At 51.4% G+C, this 17,607-nt stretch overlaps 1 protein-coding gene across 1 annotated transcript in view; it reads left to right on the top strand.

Moving 5' to 3' along the window:
- Nucleotides 1-17,607, top strand: part of TDRD5 (tudor domain containing 5) — a 2,293,977-nt gene that overhangs the window by 407,348 nt on the left and 1,869,022 nt on the right. The gene's annotated exons all lie outside the window — the stretch shown is intronic.

Genomic DNA, 17,607 nt, shown 5'->3' with positions numbered 1-17,607 from the left:
TTTGTTAAATTGACTTCCTCCAGGGTGGCTCACAGCATACAAATATACATTGAAATTGGATATCCTTCTTCCTCTCCAACAGATCCCAAATAGTGCTCATGCCTCCGTTCTCCTCGGCTCCCTGCCTAGTCACCCACAGAGTGCTGCAGGGCGTCTCTCACTCTCCGCTCCTCTTTGACCTCTACCTCTGCCTGCTACCCACACATTCGATCCCACAGTCTTTCTTGTTACCATTACGCAGACGACCCCCAAACAAGCTTCAAAATCCCTAATAGCCCTGCGTCTACCTACCCTGATTTCGCTACCTGCCTCTCAGAGATAGAAAACTGGATAATGGCCAACCACCTCCTACTCAATCCAGGCAAAACCAAGATAATGCTATGTGGAAAGACTGCCCTCATACATCAACCCACCCCCTGGCCGCTCTCCCTAGTCCCACCTCCCTCTACCACAGTACAAATTGTTGGATGCAATATGGGGGCGGACTTGACCCTATTACATCACATCCACTCTGTGGTAAAATGCTGCTACCTACACATACACATTCTGTCGCCTTTTTCCTTAGCTGACCTATCCACATAGTTTCTGTGATCGTTGCTATCATCATTTCACTTCTAGACTATGCTGATTCCCTTTACCTAGCGGCCTCTGCATCGCATCTAAGAAAATGGAGTACACCATACTGCTGCAAGACTCCTCCTAGCCCCCAGAGAACACATCCCCCTCACCCTCCTTGTCCTTCACTGGCTTCCGTTCGGACTGCGATCCTCGAGGCGATGTGAATCACCCAACAAGCCTTTTACAACAAAGGACTGGAATACCTGCAGCAAAAATTCACATGCTACAGGCCTAACAGAAACCTCAGATCATGTTTGCCACTTCTTCTTGACCACATCAACCAGCATGCAGGGGCGCCTCCTTCTCAGTCCAAGCACCCACCATCTGGAACTCCCTCCCATTAACCATCTAGCGCTTGGAGGACCACCTTGCCTTCAGGAAGGCACTCAAAACCTGGCTCTTCCCTGGGGCACCCTCATGTGCATAGTTTGGATCCCATGTCCAACGCCAGCACTTAACACCACCCACCCTCCCTTGCGTGGAATTTAGGCGCTCAAGAGGAGAAGGTTAGGTGGATCTTGGCACTCCTTCCCATGCCCACATACGATACACACTGCATGACTAACACGAATATGCTTCAGTCCTTCATCGATCCCTCGTGCGCTGTGTCCCACCCAATACAGCGGAGTCCCATTGGATCAAACTGTTCACTTAGCTACACACCTTTGAGATACAAGACATTGGTTTATACCTTGCCCTAAACATACATCACCCTTGACTCCAAACGATGCGACCCATAGAGTCCCATGCAAAGTTCGGTCCAGCCGTTCATAGTTTGAATCTTTGAAAATTTGACACAGCCCCCGTCCTCGCGCCTTTTTAATATGGCCTGCTGTTAGAGACCTAGCCATTCTCTGCCTACCTTCTAGCTACCTATAAACACACACACACGCATTTTACCACTCCTGTCATCTCTTTACAACAGACTATGGACTTCCGAAGGGCGTTCATCCTCACAGTGCTTACTAATTGCAGACAGGCACTATACAAATGCTACCTAACATAAAATACGTTAACGTCTTGTCTACTCTCAGGTCTTTATTTTTGTAACAAATAACACTATTCTTCCTTGTTTTCAGTCGGATGTCCATCCTCTCCTTTCAACCAAAACTGCTCTTCGAATGGATTGTGTCATCCCACGTATTCCTTATCTTTTGATTCTTTTGATGTTTCCAATATTCAGCTTAGCTGCTTCAGAAAAATGTTTTCAGCAGGGGGTGCTATGTATCGATGCCTGTCGACTTGCATGCGCAATGCCTGTTGGCTTCAGTTCCATTTTTCCGTTTTGGATACGGTACGCTTTGTTCTTTGTGAAACCTTTGAGAGTTTATTGAAAAACGTTGAACATTTTTTGAAAGAATGGCTTCCTCACCAGCGTCTTACACTCTGAAGTCGGGTTTCAAAAAGTGCTGTGACTGCGATTCGAAGATGTTCCGTTACGGACCCCCCACAGAATATGCTTGTGGTGTCTGGGATCCGCTCATCTGAGTGTGAGGACTGCCTTTCCATGAAGTTTAAGGCCCTGAGAGAGCGCAGAGGGAAGCATGCGGCAGGCAGGACCCATAAATTCTCTTCGACTCCGTCGAAAAGACTAACTTCTAACGAGTCAAGAACTGTTTCTCCTCGTCGTAAGAAAAAAAACTATCCCGATCGCGTAGTGGGTCCCACCACTCGCCATCGTCTAGACTTTCAAAGAAACAGCGCCATAGGACGCCATCTTCCACGTCTTCGAGTTCCTCTCCGGAACGGGTCGTATGCCCCCACTAAATCTGCCCCCCCCAGCTCAGTGGGAAGAGTTTTGGCTTAAAATGTTGAAGGTGTTCGAGAATGCAGCCTTGACCGCCTCAAGAACACCCAAAAGCCATGCTCCGGTCGAAAGACCTGAAAAGCATCAAAGCTGTGCGCCGGGGCGTGACCTGGAGCGCCAACGATGAGGCAGCTCCATTGATGGCCTCCTAATGGGTCCGCGGCTAAAAGCCGATTTCTCCCGGTTCCTGCTATGCCCGCCATGAACGCCGCCAGATTGATGCAGTGGAACATCCCCAGCACCATCGCCTGCAATCTGGGAGCTTAACGCCCCTGGGTTCGCCATAAACGCGGTGAAAGAAACGTTCCTCCGGCGGCCGGCGGCGCCGTATCCAAGATGGCGGCCGCTCCTATGAACCTGTGCCTCTGCACCCCGCCAGCTCCTCCTCCCCGACGCGCGGCTGACACTGGAGCCCGGAGCCTTCCTCTGGCACCCTTTAGGAGGGCGCTTATGGTCCCCGCTCCCGCCTTCCTGCCAGTTACACTTCATTCTGGAGCAGCCCGTAGGATCCTAACCTGCGCCCGCCATTGGACCGTGCCCGATGCCTTGGTGAGCCTGCCACCAGCGTGATCTGCGTGCTGGCCCCCCGGAGGCCTGAGGTGAGGAGCTGGGGGTGGCCTAGCCTTCTGAGGCCTGCAATATCTGCCCCTACCCCGGCGGCCCGCCAACCCACACAAACCCACGCTGTTCCCCGGAGTGTGACGCTGTCCCTGCTTTCCTCGGGTGCCCCGGCCCACCTCGCCTCTTCGCCAGCTGGGCAGAACCTGCTCCCGCCAGCCAAATCCTGGACCCCGCCACGGAGGGCCGCCTGGAGCCCCGTGGCCCTTACGGCAACCCAGACCGCTTCCTGAAAGCCTGGAATTCTTCCCACCTCCTGGGGCGCTCCGGCCCACTCCACCCCCAAACGCTCTCGCCACTTTGGATGCTGCGCCACGTGGATTTGGGGCCGGACCCCTGGAGGGTGCCCCTAATCCCGAAGCCATGTCCCGAGCGCTGAAGTCCTCCAAATCGGCTGACATTTCCACCATGCTACTTGCCGCGGATAAAGGAAAGAAAGCAGATTCCTCCAAACTTACACCCCAGAAAGCGACCGACGACAAGGGGACTCTCGCAACAAAAGAAGACCTCCAGGCCTTCATGTCGGACATCAAGTCAGAATTTAGAACCTGCATGACGGAACTCACTGCTAAACTGGAACAAACTGACCAAAGGGTCGGGAGCATAGAGCAGAGGATGGGGGAGGCTGAAGAACTGGCCACAGATCACTCTAACTCTGTATCGGCCCTACAACGTACCGTCCAGATGCTAACGGAGAGGACCGAAATTCTTGAGTTCAAACAGGAGTCATGGAAAAAGGCTCCCGCCGCAACAACCTGCACATCCGAGAGATACCTACCTCGGTATGTGATAAGGAGCTCCCTGGATATCTAAGCACTTTCTTCCAGTCCCTCCTGCCGGATCTGGACGAGGCCCAACTCCTACTTGATCGGACCCATAGGTTACCCATGGATTCCGACTCCCCTCCAGATGTAATCACAAGGATCCATTTTCGCACCTCTAAGGAGGCCATCGCAGCAATAGGCCGATCAAAGGAGGAGCTCTCCTTCCAGGACGTCCCACTAGGTCCCACTACAGATCTTCCAGGACCTCTCCCCTCTGACTATCCAGAAACGCAGGATGCTTCGTCCGCTTTCGCTATTTCTCAGAGACCAGCAGAGACGCAGCATCTATTCTTCGTCCGGACTTTCCTGGGACCTCAGCTCCATCTCTCCTGGGCCGAACCAGCCTGGCCCCGAACTCCAGCTCCCCAAGGCCGAATCGGGCCCCTTGGTTAAGGGTGCAGAGAATCCGCAAACCCAAATGACGTGCGTGGATGCCTGCACATGACACATAGCACTGGAACCACTTGAGCCGCTCGAGCTCGCTGCGGACCCTATGCGGTCCATACCCTCTTCCAAAGTGGATGCCACCTCTTTACCGTTGGAGAATTTCCCAACCATGTGGGTTCTGTCGGATGACAGCCTGGGCGGCCAGGGGCCATGCCAATAGTTTAAAATCGGCCCCCTTGGTCGCAGTTTGGACCTCCCGTTGGAGGCAGTTGTTAAACGCTCATATCTCCCGTTGGAGACCAGTCTTAAAACCCTCAACCACAGGAGAATCTGAATTAGCTATGCTCTCACAGCCATGGCTGATTTAACCCCCCCAGTCCTCCCTCCCCCAGCAAGCGTACTCTTTGGGCCAGCCGCCACATCTGAAACTTAAGTTCACCACCTTGAACGTTAGGGGTTTGAACTCTTCCCCCCTCCCCCGAAGAGGAAATCCATTCTGCAGAGGCTACAGGACGATGGGAAATCAATCGCTTTCCTGCAAGAAACACACCTAATCCCATCGGACTTCTCTCGTTTGTGAAGCAGACTCTTTCCGCAACAATTCTTTGCTTCCAATGGAACTAAGAAGGGAGGCACCGCTATTCTATTCACGAAAGACCTGAAACCCAAATCCTGGACTTGCTACGATGTCAGGATGGTCGCTTTATTCCAATAAAATGCATTGTCCTGGGCCAGCTCTACACCCTCATCTCGGCCTATGCCCCGAACGAACACCAGGAAGGCTTCTACCAAGACCTAGGAGACTCCCTCCTCCCATTCATCGAGGGGCAAGTCATCATGGGAGGGGACTTCAACGGGGTCCCCGACCCCCTCCAGGACAGATCCCATCCCCCGACATCCTGGGATTCGAAGTTGGCCACTGGCCTGCTCCATCTGTTCCGCACGCTGAACATTGTGGACTCCTGGAGAGGGTATTGTCCCCAGACGAGAGAGATTTCACTTTCTACTCGTACGTGCATCGCACCTGCTCCAGGATCGACCTACTCCTGACCTCCCCCAGATCCTGACCCTCACGGACAATGTGGTGATTGGCCCCCGGATCCTCTCGGACCACGCTCCAGTCACCCTGACCCTGCGGTCTCACCACTCCGATCCCCCTCCTCACCGCCAGTGGAATCTATATGATCCTATTTTGGGAGACATGGCAGTGAGAGACTCAGTTGCCAGGGCAATAAAAAAACTTATTTGCAGAAAACCTGGGATGAGGATACTTACCCGGCCAACACCTGGGATGCCATGAAGGCAGTGCTCAGAGGGGAACTGATCGCCCAAGGCGCCGCATTCCACAAAAGAAGGCAGGCGACCCGTGCTGCCCTGGAAGCCGAGGTCCGTGAAGCTGAAGCTATTCACAAAAGAAAGGGCTGGGCCCAAAAATCTTAGAGTCCTGCAAATGGCAAGGAAGAAGCTCGAAGCGCATTACGCTAAGTCTACTGCAAACCTATTAATTAGAACCAAGCAATGGTATTATATTCATAACAATAAGGCCAACAAATTTCTGGTTAATAAGCTGGCCAGGTAGAAGAGCAGGAATTCCATGCTGAGCCTCCGCGACCCGGGGGGGGGGGCGATCCACTACGCGGACCATGAGAAAGTACGCGTGGCGGCCGCCCACCACTCACAAGCAATGACGGCAGCCCCGAGGGATCCGGCCGAGCAGGGTGAGTACATCCAAGAGGCGGCACTCCCGCACCTGACCCCGGCGGCCAGGGAAGAGCTTGAAGCGCCCATTACAACCGAGGAAGTGGAGGCTGCCATTAAAAGCCTGAAATCTAGAGCCCCAGGTCCGGACGGGTTTTCCACCCCTTCTACAAACTCTTCCGGCCCCAAATGGTGGCCCCCCTGGCTCAACTCTTCAACTCATTTGCAGCCTCTGGAACGGTCACTCCAACGATGTAGGAATCCATCACAGTCCTCATCCTTAAGCCTGGAAAGTACCCCCAAGAACTCAGTTCGTATAGACCCATCTCGCTGCTGAATCTGGATGCAAATATATATTCAAAGATCCTGGCCAATCGTCTTGCACCTATCCTTCCGAGCATCATAGACCCAGACCAAACTGGGTTTATAAGTCACAGGTCGACGAAAGATAACATTCGCAGAGCACTGAACCTGATAGAGATTGCCAAACGGGACTCTGTGCAATTGGCCTTACTGGCGCTGGACGCAACCAAGGCATTCGATAAGGTGGACTGGTCTTACCTACGCCTCACTCTGGAGGCCTTTAGCTTTGGTCCGACCTTCGGGAAAATGGTCTTCGCGAACTGCCAAGCCCCCAAGACTAGGCTGAGGGTCAACGGCCGCCCATCGGATCCAATCCACCCCACAGGCGGGATGAGGCAGGGATGCCCTCTGTCCCCGCTGCTCTTTGCTCTGGCCATGGAGCCGCTGGCCTACGGATTCGCAAAAGCCCCCGGATCAGTGGCCCGAGTGTCGGCTCCGAACAACATAAAGGGGCCCTCTATGGAGATGACGTCCTGTTGACCATCACGAACATTCAAAACTCCATGAGGGCGGCCCTGACTGAAATCCACGACTTCGGGAGGGTATCGTGCGTTCGCCATTAATTTTCAAAAGTCAGCGGGGCTCAGTGTGGGCCTGACCCCAGCCGAACGAGAGACCCTAGAGGAACGAGGCCCGTTCCAATGGAGCACTCACTCGATCCCATACCTGGGGGTCCAGATTCCCTCTCTCCAAACGAAAAGTCTATCAGGCTAACTTTCCGCCGCTTTTCGAGGAATTGGAGAAGGACTTGGCCCGCTGGCAATCGCAAGACATCTCCCTGTTGGGTCGCATCACGACATGTAAAATGAACCTTCTCCCCCGCTTCCTCTACGCCTCCCTACCAGCCCTCATTCCGCTTCCCCCCCTACAGCGGCTTCAAAGAAAGATGGTTGCCTTCATCTGGAAGGGGAAGAAAGCACGCATCCTGCGAAGATCGATGATGGCCAGCACGAGACTGGGTCGATTGGGGGTGCCCGATCTCCGAAAATACCAAATTGCACCACAGCTGGCCCACCTTCATGCATGGGGGCTTGCCACTGGGCGGCCAAAATGGGTGGACATTGAGCAATCCTGCCTCCCTCTCCTCCTCCGCTTCCTCCCGTTTCTCCCCTACGCCGGAGCTGGGCAGGAGTCCTGACGGCCACAAAACAGTCAATAAAGGCTTGGGAGTGGGCCCGCAGACATCGTGGCGTCCCTGGAGACCGGAGTGCACCATCTCCAATCTTCCTCAACCCAGCGTTCTCCCCTGGAGTCTGTCTGTCCAAGGAACATTAAGAATTGGGTCATGGGAGGCCTTGAAACCCTGGGGCAACTCTTCGATGGCGACTCCCCCCTAACCTTTGAACGCTGTAAAGCGGCATTCCAACTAGCAGAGACGGATAGATACTCCTATGCTCAACTCAGGCACTGGTGCTCCCACCCCCAGACCCGTGCAGCTGCCACAAGACCCCTTAGTTCGCTAGAGCTAACAGTGAGCGACCTGCCGGCCCGGGAAAGATCTCAACTCTCTATAAGCTGCTACAAGAGGACCCCTTTCGTTCCAGGCCCTCCTATATGTCTCAATGGGAGGCGGACCTTGGGCATGCCATAGAGGAGATTTGGTCCAGAACACGCACAGCATCCCGCTGCATCACCAACCGAGAGTGCGCCCATAAACTGCTCCTGCGGTGGTATTACCCCAACCGCCTCCATCACTTCCAACGGGCCCTGGACCCTCACTGCTGGCGTCTGTGGCCTCCCAGGATCATACCTTCATATGTGGTGGACCTGCCCCAGACTCATTGCCTAGCCACTATAAAGGACGTCACCCAGGTGGCCATTCCACTCGCGCCTCAGCAAGTCCTCCTGGGGATTCCGCTACCAGACGTGTACCCGAGATCGGGGAGGAGAGTGGCCCTGGTATCCCAGTTCTTGCTGGCAGCCAAAATCACGGTGGCCCGTGTAGGCAGAAACCTGTGCAGTTTGCTTAGGGACCACTGCAAAAGATTTAGGACTACAGGTGGTTGGCAGTAAACCCAATTGGTAGTAGTCTGTACCACCCAGATTTACCTGGTAGCTGTGACTGAGCAGTCAGACCTCTCTCAAGATGAGTTAGGCAGTATATAGAGTATACACAATAGGTACAGAGACACAGTAGCACAAGCAAACACTGACCAGAGCTTTGGTGCAAAAATATATAATTATTTATTTAAAGACACACTTGTAAATTACACTAGCACAAAGAGGTAAGTAAATTCGACATACAGTCACTATTATATATATATATGACCCTAATTACTTATTAGACAAGTCTTACTGAGAAACACCACTTATTTTCAGACAGAGGTGAGCGCTTAACATAAGATTGCACTCTAATAAGTTATAAAAAAGGGAGGGAAAACGGCAGAGTTATGAAAGCACACAAATTTCAATACTTTTCAAAGAACCACAGTGAGGCAGGTTAGGCAAAGTCTACTGGAGAGCAAGGAAGTTCAAATGTCAGTCCCACTCTTAGAGAGAGCAAGCGAAATGTGTCCAGGATCACACAGTGGGGTTATGCCCAAAGAGTCTTTGTAGAAAGTTCACAAAAGATTGAGATCAAGTCAGGAAACGTTAGTTAACAGGTCCCAGGCTAGCCCAGGTTAGAAAGTCAAGGATTTACTGTCAGCCCGAACGATCTGTCGCAAGGGAAGCCAGATGGGACACAGTACCTGAAAGTGGGAAGAACGCTCCAGCGGGGGCAGTTGTTCCTGGCAGCGGGTGCAAGTCGGTGTTTCGTCCAGAGGAAGAGGTGGTCTCGACGTGGAGGAAAGCTGAAGGTTGTTGCGCTGCCAGGGAAGAAACCAGCTGTGGAGTTTCCCGATTACAAGGTACCACCCTTTTCTTCGCGGTAGTGGTAAACCATGGTATTCCGGTTGCCGGGGTGCTTGGCACGGGCAAGGCGGCCACTAGATGGTCCAGGAAGGCGAAAAGACGGGCAAACTGGTTATCCTCACCAGTCAAAGGAAGAAGACTCTCCGGACTGGAGATCTCCTCTGTCGTCGGGAAAAGTGGTGAGACGGTTCCGCAGGGCTCCACCGGTGGTGTTGTCGTTGGAGGTCGGCTCGGCTTCTCCCTCCTCGGATTCGTTGGGTCCTGTGGCGACTTCTGAAGTTCCAGTCCCCAAAGCCCTGCTTTTATGCAGAAAACCCTCATTCATTCTGCCTAGCTGTCAATCAGACATGCTAAGTGGTGAGCCGGGCGGCTCACCACTTGGGCCAATCACACAAGAGTGCGACTTGAGTTGCCGGGGCAACTCAGTCCAGGGTGCCTTAAACCCCCTCCCACACCTCCTGTGGTACCCAGACAGAGTGGCACTACTTTGGAGGCTTCTGTGGAGAAACCCACCAAAAAGTGTAACAAAGGGCTCGACTTGGGTTGGAGTCACAGAAGCGAACACAAACGCCATTTTGGAATCAAGTTTTGGCAAAAATTACCAACCGGTGATTTAATATTAATTTATTAAACCGGCGGTATGTTCGAGGCTATATTAAAAAGTGGTAGCCTCGAACAATGGGAAAATCCCATAGGAATATATTTGCGGTCGAATATAAAAAGTAGTATCCACTGCCACCAGCCAAAACTCGGTCGGGGGGGACTGGACAGTGCCCCCTCGAACAGACCCCGGGGCAATCGAATTGCCCCGACCAGTACGTCCACAATAGGATGGTTTGTACTGGTCTGTTCACAATTTGAGACTAGTAAAGCCAATGGTGACTTTACATGCCCTGGGAGACAGTAGTCAGTCCCAGGGTATGGAGTCTATGTTTGGGGGTAGCTACGACACCCCTGGGTTACGGCACAGAGGGTGCTGTGTAACCCACATACCAAAAACACATGAAGCTCTATGGGGTAAAGGACCCCATAGCCCATAAAAGACATACAAAGTCAAAGGAACACCTCAAATCATGTCTAAGAGTGGGAGAAAAAGAGTCTCACTCTTAGCAGGAGAAAAAAATGAACCCCAAAAATCCAGCAAAGCTGCTGGGGGACTCACTAGGTTTGGGAAATTAGCCTTTACAGAGAATTCTCCCTAACAGCCCGCACTTGGAAATCCGCAGATGGTCCCCTGATGACCCTCTGCTGGATCAAACTCTGGGACATCCTGATCGCCGAGAAGGTCATGGCATGCTCCACCGATTCATGGACATTTGGGCTCTGGTGCTGGACTATGACCAGAACTTTCCGGCCCTGACATTTAAGCCACACCTGATTGCGAGAGCCCTTCATTCTATGGACGATTCATCGCCACTATTGGACCAGGCCGACTAGGCCCGGGTACAGTGCTCACTGGGGGACTTAAAGGGGAGGGGGAAGGGGGTTTTGTGCCTTATATGTCTTGAGATGCTAGAAGTACTGTGAATGTATATCCTCCTGTGTGTTGAGTTATAAATAAACAAATTAAAAAAAAAAGTCATGTGTCACCCAATGAGTATTCGATTAGAGGCACAGTAGCTCATGAAGACATAAGAACAACAGAGAGATCTCTTTTTTAAATTTTTTTTTTTTTAATTTTGATACGGCTGAACAAGAAAGCCTTTCAAGAAGAAATACAATTTCTGAAACTTGTTAATCTGCTTAGAATCACATGCTGTGCATATGGTCCGACATCCAGTGGTAACCGCAGAGTATTGCATCTTGTCTTTCGGGGGACCGAAAGGGGACGTCGGCATAGGCATGTCTGAAACACTATCCCTATCGTGACGTGTGTAGTACCCAAAATCCCTCACACGCCGAGGTCCCTCAGATTGTTTTTTTCCGCCCAGATAACTGGTCGCCCTATAGCGGAGCTCTTCATGAGACTTTGTTTATCTTACCGAATTGTCGGTTTAATCCCTGTTTAGTCACTTCGTCCATCAAGAACATCTTCGACGAAGACTACGGGGGATCGTCTACGGCTGTGGGTTCTGGCGCCTAAGATCCGGCGTTCGGACTTCCACGTGGCCGGGCCTTCTGGCCGGCCTAAACAGTAGGGAGAGTGGGCTCGGGGTTTGCCATACTGTTATGTCTTTCCTCTTTTCCACTGCTTTCCTTTTTGGTCTGGTCACCCTTCCCTTCTGCTATGGAAAGGACTCCATTTAGATTCTGCCCTGTGTGTAGGGTCAGATATCCGTGGAAAGACGAGCACACATCGTGTAACGCTTGTCTCCCCCTAGAGCACGACGAAAAGCGGTGGTCGGCGTGTAAACTCCTTAAACCTAAAACCCTTAAGGAGCGCCTGTTGAAGCGGTGGGCTGCCTACGGAATGTCAAGTGTGGAAGCCTCCCTCCCCTGCCGCGACACCAGTCGAAAGTGACAGGGGTACATCGGATGACCAAACGTCCAACGCAGACATTATAGACCTTGAGGCGGACTATTCCAGGGCCGCCCCGCCCGTCCCCGACCCTTCCAGGCTCGACTCCCGTCTTGCTACAGGGACCACACCCGTTGACAGGGGCGTACAATCGCACCGCACAAAGCACACAAACCAAGCGCCCTCCTCGACGACTTCGTCGAAGAAGGCGAAATCGCCAACGGGTCCGCCGGAAACTTCGGCGGCGCCCACGGATCGGTCTGATCCGAAGCCTTCCCGGCATCCGCAGCAGCGCATGACGACTGGGCATAACAAACATAACAAGGGCGCTACGCCCCAAACTACACGCGCTGAAGTTTCAGAACAAGAAACCTCGACGGATTCCAAGGTTTCCAAGCCCGTACAGGCCTGAAAACTACAAGTAGGCCTCTACCCGAGAAACCATCCGCTTTCCCTTCTGGAGCCGCGGAAGACATTTTCACTGCCGACACATCATCGGAGGCGTTGTCTCCCGAAGATTTGGTGACTATCCGTAAGAGCATCAATAGGATTGCTACGGCGGTGGGCCTAGTACCGGTTCCGCCCACAGTTAGGGGCCAATCCGCCGAAAAGTTTTCCACGGATTTGGAAGACGATCCCAAAGACTCTTACGAAGAAAGCCAGGTACCCCTCTCAAGCACCCTGAGGAGATCCTCTCAACGCCTTAGGGCGGAGAACACGGTTCCTACTCAGCTAGGTCCATTTGGGTCATCCAAGTGGACCATAGAGCAATTTGAGGGGTGTATGGATCGGCTGGAGCAGTTTTTCAGGGCTTTTGATCAACCTCTGCCGAAAAAAGCTCGTTTAGACCCTAACCCTCAAACACAAGATGTCCAACACCTAGATGTCCAACACCAAGTTGACTATAAAGAAGATGTCCAGGTGGACACGTATAGAGACATCTATACAGAAGAAGAGTCTTCTTTTCTGGACAACTATGGGGAAGATCAAGGGGCAGTGGACAATTGGGAGGACACCCAGCAGGACGATCACAACTCTGATATCGTTTGCCTCGACTCTCCCCCATCCACCCTGATTCGACAAGCTTCCCCGATGGATGATCAAAGGCTTTCAACAACATGTTGAAAAAAGCAGCGGAATTCTTTAAAATTGCTACGCTTGAAGTCTTGCCCGAACAAGATTTTGCAGAGGACATTATTAATGAAAAGCCTCCGGCAAGCCAGTCTATCCCTCTCTTGAGCTCTGTAAAGAGACGGCTGGCCCCTTCCTTACTCACACCCGCTCAGACTAGGCTTGTGAACCCAAGGGTCGAAAAACGTTTCTGACCCTCCCCCACCGACCCGCTTTATATCAAAGGACACGCAATCCCAGACTCACTGTTGGTGACCAACAATCGCAAGAGAGCAGGGGTTCCCCTTGTCACCGGAGAGTCACCCCCGGACAAGGAGTCCAAAAGGTTGTATGCCTTAGGCAAACGGGTTACGTCGGTGGTGGCCTATACCGTCCGGATTGCCAATAACACGACTTTACTGGCAAGCTACGTCGACGCCCAATGGAACCTACTCCAGGAAGGCCTTCAAGAGGTTCCGGATCCAACCAGAGCCAGGCTTCTCGCCATTGTCTCGGAGGGCAAACTTGCCAATCAGAATGTTGTAAAGAATACCCTGGACACCGCAGAGACAGCAGGCAGGACCCTCGCACAGGGTACTCTCCTAAAGAGGCACGCTTGGCTGCGCACGTCGGGCTTCAGGCCTGAGAACCAGGCATCCATTATCAACAAACCCATCAAAGAGGCCAACCTCTTCGGGAAGGCGGTAGACGATGCGTTGGAGACAGCCAAGAAGGAGCACAAGACTATTAAGTCGCTGCACCAAATTTCCCAGAAACCCTCTTCACAGAGGGGCAGTAATTATTGGCGGTCCTTTTGAGGACAAGCCCACGCCGCTCAAAACAATTTCGGCACGGGCAACTTCAACTCAAGTCAACCTGCTGCAAGCCACACTTACTTCCCCCAGAGGGGTCAGAAGCGCGGAAAGAATAGAGGCAGAGGCTCCAATTCCAGAGGAGTGTCAATTTCGGGTCAGAAATGACCACCAAGTCCAGGTCCCCTTCCATGTCTCCCCGGTCGGGGGGCGATTAACATCTTTCCTCAAAGCATTGGAGGGGCTAACTTCAGACCAGTGGGTCTTAAAGACGGTCGCCCATGGTTACTGCGTGGAATTCGCCCGACCTCCACAGTTCAGATCGCCGAAACATTGTCGCCTTTCACCGGAACATCTGCAGATCCTGATCCAAGAGGTGGAAGCGCTGCTGGGAAAGGACGCCATAGAATCCGTCCCGATTCTTCAGGTAAACGAGGGTATCTATTCAGTGTACTTCCTTGTACCCAAAAAGGATCTCACCATGCGTCCTGTTCTAGACCGGCGCCCAGCGAACAAGTTCATAAAGCCCCAGAAGTTTTTGCATGGTAACACTGCAAGAGGTGACCCCATTGCTAAAACGGGACTTCATGACAACATTGGATATGAAAGATGCATACTTTCATATTTCAATGCTGCCAGCGCACAGAAAATTCCTAAGGTTCGTTATTCAGGACAAACACTACCAGTTCAAGGTACTCCCCTTCGGCATAGCCTCGGCGCCAAGGGTGTTTACCAAGGTCCTGGCAGTGGCAGTGGCACACCTGCACAGACTTTCAGTTCCAGTTTACCCTTACCTCGACAATTGGATCATCACGGGGGACTTGTTCGACGTTTGTTATTCGAACACCCAAAGAACAGTAGACCTACTGTTCAGCCTGGGATTTTCTGTCAACGAAAAGAAATCCAGCTTAGTCCCCAGCCAAGTAAAACAGTTCCTGGGGGCTCTAATTTGTACGGAAGACGGTCTAGTCTTCCCTTCCAGCGAGAGGGTTCAGAACATGCTCCCTCAGGTTCCTCAGTATGTAGCCAGTCGAGAGGTGACGGTACGCAAAGCTATGCGTTTGCTAGGGATGATGGCGTCATGCATATACTTGGTTCCCCACGCGGGGCTGCCCATGCGTCCCATGCAAGAGTGGCTCAACAGCCAGTGGTGTCATGCCAGCGGACAATGGGAAGATCTGTTAGTTGTCTCGCCAGCCCTCGTTCTCTCTCTGCAGTGGTGGTCGAGGGAGAACCTCTTGAAGGGGAAAACCTTCACCACCCCTGCAGTGGAAGCCACTCTCACGACACTCATCTCTCACGGGGTGGGGGAGCTCACCTGCTTCAACAGACAGCGCACGGAGTGTGGTCCCCTCAAGTAGCGTCCAACCATATAAACCTACTGGAACTACTAGCAGTGTTCAAAGCATTGAAAGCCTTTCAGGAGCAACTGCAAGGGAAGTCAGTGCTGGTCCTAACCGACAGCACAACAGCAATGTATTACCTGAACAAACAGGGGGGCACGCACTCTGTTCCAAAACATCTGGATATGGGCTCTCAAACACAAGATGTTCCTGATATCCCAACATGTTCCAGGGGAACTCAATTTTCTGGCAGACGTACTCCGCAGAGATTTTCTTCTGCCAGAAGAGTACGAATGGCGACTGCACGAAGACATTGTATCCAACGTCTTCGCAGAATGGGGGTTTCCAGAGATCGACCTGTTCGCTACTCAGGAGATCGCCCAATGCCAAGATTACGCCTGCAGGTACCTCCAGAACCGATCCAAGGGGAACAGTCTCTGAATAACTTGGTTGGGGAAATTTGTCTACGCTTTTCCCCCCCGACTCCCCTTCTGAACAATATAGTTACACAAGATGCACCAGGAACCAGTCACCATGATTCTGGTGGCTCCCATGTGGGCCCGCCAAACTTGGTTCGCGCACCTGATGGAAATGTCCCTCTCCCCACCAGTCAAGCTCCCCTGCCCGTACAACATGTTGTCTCAGGACAGGGGGGAGACTCTGCACCCATGCCCACAAACTCTGAACTTAGCAGCCTGGCTCCTGAGGTCATAGAGTTTGGACATCTGCAACTCCCTCAAAGATGCATGGACATACTGAGGGAGGCAAGAAAGCCTAACACACGTTATTGCTATGCCAGCAAATGGAAATGTTTTGTCATCTGGTGCAGTTCCAAAGGCGTCAATCCCACCGATTGCTCGCCTTCACACATTGTGTTATATCTAACCCATCTATTGGACTCTGGGTTAGTCTTCAATTCCTTAAAGGTTCACCTAGCGGCGTTGTCAGCCTACACCACGTCACAGCAGAAGGTGTCATGGTGGAAGATACCTGTGATTAAAGCCTTTATGGAAGGGGTTAAAAGAATGTATCCCCCCATCACTCACCCAGCCCCTGGGTGGGATCTAAATGTGGTTTTAACTAGGCTCATGGGACCCCCTTTTGAGCCTATGCATAAAGCTAGTCTGAAAGACCTGACTTACAAGACAGCCTTTCTAGTAGCTATCACTTCTATCAGAAGAGTTAGCGAACTACAGGCCCTCTTGGTTTTGGACCCCTTTGTTACAGTCCACAAAGATAAGGTAGTTCTGCACACACATCCCAGATTTGCGCCGTAATTTATTTCGAAGTTCCATGTGAACCAGTCAATCGAACTACCCACGTTCTTCCAGAGACCTACTAACATGGCCGAAAAAAGCCTTCACACACTAGATGTGCGCAGGGCAGTCATGTTCTACATGGACAGAACTAAACCACTGAAGAAAATTAAACAATTCTTTGTTTCAGTGGCAGCTGGTAGAGAAGGGGACCCTGTCTCTAAATCAGCAATATCAAGGTGGATTGTCAAATGCATCACTATGTTTCTCTCTTGCAAAGAGAGAACTGCCCTTCAAGCCTAGAGCACATTCTACTCGAGGCACTGGGGCATCCATAGCATTCATTGCAAATGTTCCCCTAGAGTCCATTTGCAAAGCGGCAACCTGGAGTACTGTACACACCTTTACAAAACACTATTGCCTAGACACTCATTCTAGGTCTGATTCTCAGGTGGGACAAGCAGTACTAAGACATCTTTTTTCTACTGTTCCTTCTCACAACCCACCCCCAACTCCGGGTACTGCTCGCTAGTCTATGCACAGCATGTGATTCTAAGCAGATTAACAAGCATCAGAAGACATGCATTACTTACCGTAAAAGCATTTCTGATGATTGTATCTGCTTAGATTCACATGCGCCCTTCCTGCTTCCCCGCTCGGGGTGGAAGGAACATAGACTTCTTACTACTTTCTCTCTTCATGTACTCACTCACTATAGCCTTGGGCTCCCTTATGGCAGAAAAAATACAATCGGAGGGACCTCGGCGCGTGAGGGATTTTGGGTACTACACACGTCACGATAGGGATAGTGTTTCAGACACGCCTGTGCCGATGTCCCCTTTCGGTCCCCCGAAAGACAAGATGCAATACTGCGTGGTTTCCACTGGATGTCGGACCATATGCACAGCATGTGAATCTAAGCAGATACAATCATCAGAAATGCTTTTACAGTAAGTAATGCATGTCATATTACAATATACTGCAAAAAGAACGAGAGAAAACAAGCGCAGGAATATAAAAAAAAAAGCACCAAACCTAAGATAATACTAGCAAATATACAAGTCCTTATTCCAATTCACAATATGATCACACTCTGTTATATCTAATTACATCTCTTAATACTCATATCTAAACCATTCATATTACATTCATTAAAATTAACACAGGAGCAAAGGACATAGGGCTGTATCACATTTAGAATTACAATATTTTCTGTTCATCTATCTATTTGGTTTGTGCAGATTAATAGAAAACAAACACTTTGCTAACCCTATACTACCCCTATATTCATGGATCTTTTATGAGAATCGAAGATTTTCCTCCAGATCGTCTGACACCATATATCCTGGATTTGGAAAGAATCGAGAGAAAAACACAGTTCTAGAATTAGCTTGGGCCAGACATTCCGATATTAGATGCTTAATTGTCTCTGGTAGTGTTGTAGTTACACAGAATCACCA

The sequence above is a fragment of the Ambystoma mexicanum genome, chromosome 1q (assembly GCF_040938575.1).
Source record: "Ambystoma mexicanum isolate Mex_15411 chromosome 1q, UKY_AmexF1_1, whole genome shotgun sequence".
Lineage (NCBI taxonomy): Eukaryota > Metazoa > Chordata > Amphibia > Caudata > Ambystomatidae > Ambystoma > Ambystoma mexicanum.
This window is presented reverse-complemented; position numbering and strand designations above follow the sequence as displayed.